This window comes from Sceloporus undulatus, chromosome 3 (assembly GCF_019175285.1).
Source record: "Sceloporus undulatus isolate JIND9_A2432 ecotype Alabama chromosome 3, SceUnd_v1.1, whole genome shotgun sequence".
Classification (NCBI taxonomy): domain Eukaryota; kingdom Metazoa; phylum Chordata; class Lepidosauria; order Squamata; family Phrynosomatidae; genus Sceloporus; species Sceloporus undulatus.
Window position 1 is genome coordinate 75,429,226 of NC_056524.1, and position 4,503 is coordinate 75,433,728.

Sequence of the window (4,503 nt, forward strand, 5' to 3'; positions counted from 1 at the left end):
TGTTATGGTAAACATAACATAAATAATGATTTGCTTTTGTTTTTATATACTTTTGGCCTCAGAAATGCTAGCTTGCTGAGAACTTTGATTCATACAAGGTGTCTGTGGTGGTATCACTGAATATCAAGGGGGAGCATCTATTGATAACAGAATTTGTATAAATCATCATAGATATCTTGAGAGCATTGAGAAGGCTGCCAAAATTGGTGATCACAGAGATGGGGAGCAGGGAAAGCCCTGACTCTTGGTGATTGTAGTGAGCACCATGAACATCTTCACAGTTGGTGGGTTAAGGGGTAGATTACCTGAGGGGAATCTTCACAGTTGGTGGCAGTGGTGGGATTGCTCAGGTGTAAACCTCACAGCTGGTGAAATGAGGGTTGGAAAACCCTGCCACACCTAAGAATGGGCGGCTGCTGCTTACTGATGGGGAGGAGAGACAATTCACAAGATAAAGAACCTGATGGTCTTGGCTCAGAGGGAAGAAGGAATCATGATGTGATCACAGATGGAATGCACCCTTCTTTTCCTTCCCCAGGAGCACAGAGCAGCTCATCTTAATCTGAATTGCCTTCCCTCCTCCACACTCATAAGCAGCACCACCACCTCTTCCCTGGATATGGCAGCTACCAAGGAGAGCTTTTAGTTGGAGTATAAAGGGCTAGAGAATAACCTCCATACTCTGTCCATAAAGAGCTATAGGTGTGCATGCAGCCAAGAATGCATATTTTCAGTGGGAGGTTGAAAGAGGAAACTTCCCCTTCACCATGCATTCTCTGAAGATGCCAGTCACAGATGCTGCTGAAACATCAGGAAGAAACTCTTCTAGAACATGGCCACATAGCCCGCAAAACCCACAAAAAAATTCCCTTCACCCTCCATCACCTTGAATTGCTTTATCCGAGGCAGCCCTATAACAAAATAGTGTGAAGGAAGCTGCTTCCACAACAGACTCTGGGATAATGGTATCACTAGGGGTGTGTGGGAGGTGCGGAGTGCACTAGGTGACACCCTAAAGGGGAGGTACCACTTCTCCTCAAACATCTCCTTTTTGCCAGACATGGGCTGTGACATTAGCCTGTGTCCAATTAAAATGCTGAAGAAGTGGGGTGAGTGGGGTGAGGCTCAGTGGAAGCAGAAAGGAGAGGTCCGAATTTTAAAAAATTTTTTTAGTTTTTTAGTAAAAAAAAATTTTTTTAAATATTATTGTAATTTTTTTCTTTAAAAATATCACCTTGCACCAGATTTTTACTTCAAACACATTAAACTATGTATAGTTGGTCCTCTGTATCCATGAATTCAAGCATCCATGGCTTGAAAATATTTTAAAGACTATATCAGTTCCAAAGAGCTAACCTTAATTTTGCCATTTTATATAAGGGACACCTTTTTACTATCAATGTACTTAATGGGACTTGAACATCCACAGATTTTGGTATCCATAGGGGTTCCTGGAACCAAACCATATCAAGTACCAATGGCCCAGTGTGTATGTAAATACACTGAAGCTGTGTGTATAATGTTGCCATTTAAAGGTATAATTTTAATTTTGCTAGTTGTTTATGTCATAGCTATTACCATGACATCCAGTGATATGCAGAATTAAGATTAATGAGTAACATCAGCACAACAACAAATTAAGGATTTGGTATGGGGTGGGGTGGGGTGGGGTGGGAGGAGGCCAATGTAGGGTGACACCATGAGTTACCGTACTGGTTGATGTCAAGCCTAGTGATACCATTGCTCTGGGAAAGAGGAAGATGGTTTTTAATTTAAACAAATAAATAGCCAGAAATCAGTGCCTTTCACTAGTAGTGAATGACAGGAGAAGGAATGCTTCTCCAAAAACATTGTCTGTCTAGAAGTTTACTAAAATACCTCCTTAGCTGGATTCCATTTTTACTTACTTTATGTTAAGGGGCAAAAATATAATGCACCTGCATGAAAGCAAATGAAATCAATTGAGTGCTGTAATGGGAGAGGGGGAGACTTGGTATCTCGCTTTAGATTTTGCAGTCCTCTATTTGACACTCTCCAGTCTAGGTCAGGGTTAGAGACAAACAATTGTGAGAAGAAAAATTAAGAGTTCTTAAAATAACCCCTAGAGTTAGTATTAGAGATGGTAAGCCTATCTCCTCCTAGAGGTTGGATTTTGCATTCTTTCAGTCCTAACCAGCATAGCCAATAGTCGCAGATGCTAGGAGTAGTATTCAAGTTTCTTATCCTTGAATTAACACCCAGACAAGAGGATTGGGCAGGCACACCCTACACTTGGACACAAGCCCTATTCACTTGTTACTCATTCCAGTTCCCCCATCATTAAGACAGAGTAATGCTGAGCAATGCCTAGGTGTTTTTTTTTTTAACTTTTCCTGTATGAAACATGACACATCTGCAGCAGAGAGATTTTGGTTTGCTTAGAGACAAACAGAGATCTGGCTCACCTGGAAATCCTCCTCCCAAACAGCGACCTCTCCTCTGCAGGTGAATCACTTTCCATGTGAGAGAAGTGATGGCATGGAGGGACAGAACTTGCCTTCCCCTCCCCATTTACATGATGAAGTAAGTGGGGTAATGACTAGAGATACCCTCCTCTCCACTGTCGTAAGAACGTAGTTCTAGTTAATCTGTAATAATTATCTGTTTGTGTGTCTCTACATCTACATTAGCACATGCAAATCTGTTCCCTGTTTTATCCTCTCCATAAGTGGTCACCTTTGCTAGAGGTTTCTGAGAATGCAAAGCCAGTGGCATTGAACTACATCAGGGGTGGGAACAGTGCAGCCTCCAGCTCCATCCCCCAGGACATCCCCGAAGACACGTGTGTGTGCATGTGTGTGTTTATATACTGTATATATAAAAGTCAGGTGAACAAAGCTTGAAAACTACACAAATCAGGTAACACAAAACTATTCAAAAACATGGTGATTTGGGTTGTCCTCTCTACAACATCCTCAGTAAGAAAAAATGGCTGGTTTTAGCTCAGAGAGAAACACAAAGTAATGTTTTATCACTTCCACTTTCATCACGGATGAAAGGGAAAATAGGGTGAAGTTGTCCACCTCTGAAGTAGGTAGCCCCCGCCTCCTGAGGAATTATGCCTGCTATGGAAATATTGGTGCCTACTTTATTTTCTGAAGCCCAGCCATGGCTTTAAACATTTTCCCCAGAGCTTTACTATCTGGGAGTAAAATGAACAAGATGATGACATGTCATTACAAGTAGTTAGTTCTCTTTCACAATGGAATTGGTTCAGAGCAACAGGTCTGGGCTGTCAGACTTGCAAATAAAGCTCATGATTACTGTCTAACAAGAAGTCACGTTTCGCCAGGTAAAGTCCTCCATGACACTGTTCACGTTTTGCCTGTTGTTCCTGTTTGCCTCTTCTCCACTCACAATTTCTATCCCCACATTTGAACATGTGTGGTTTTTGTGGGTGCATTCCATGCTCCTATGTGAGGGAAGAACAAAAATATTGTCACCATGAAACTGCCATGGTAGTAATTCCTTCACCAGCAACACGTCCTTTCTCTCATCAAAGTTATTGTCTCTTTCAGCACTACACAGTTTTAGCTCTTAGATCTATCACTTTAGTTGTTGTGCTTGCATCTCACAGAATCCTAGAGTTTGTCATTTGATGAGGCGCTAGAGCACTCTGGAAGACAATTCTAAATACTCAAAAAAATTAGGGATCCCAAAATTCATAGACTCAAGCCATTGTAGCACCAAAGTGCCATAACTGAATAACATGAAAAGAAAATAACTCACTTGCCCATTCAATGCTATATTCCTCAGACTATGGCCCTTGTCATCCTGGAAAGGAAGGTTTTCTTTAGCATAGGGGGAAAAATGCTAAAAAAAAATTCCGCCTCAATGTGTGAGGCGGAAATTGCCTTGCAAAAAATCCTTTAAAAATGCTGAAGTGGGGATAGTAAGTTGGGTACTTGACACCGTTGCTATCTCTACAGTAAGCAGCACATTCAGGACTGCAGGATCGTAAGGTGAAACAAAGCATGGCAAATTCTTGATGTGTTTGTTGTGCTCCTTCCAAGTTGTTTCAGACTTATGGTGACCCTAAGGTGAACCTATATGGGGTTTTCATGGCAAGATTTGTTCAGAGGAGCTTTGCCATTGCCTTCCCCTGAGGCTAAGCATCTGACTTGCTCATGGTCACCCAGCGGGTTTCGTAAAACCCATTTGTATGATTTGCAGAGACCACGAAGAAGAATAGTATGTTTTTAGGATTAAACATCCATCACTACTTGAGGGAGCAGTCTTTCTAAATAAAGACTTGGTCTTCACAACTGTTTTAATCCTCTGGTTGTTGTTGTTAACTGCCCTCAAGTTGCCCCCCCCCCCCAACCCCTGACTCATGGAGGCCTCTGGTGAGGTGGTTTAAATCTATAAACCAAATGTAATGTTGCACTGAATGGCAGTACAGAAATCTGATAAAATTTAAATCAAGAAAACTAAACATGGCTAAGATAGTTATTTGTGGGTAGG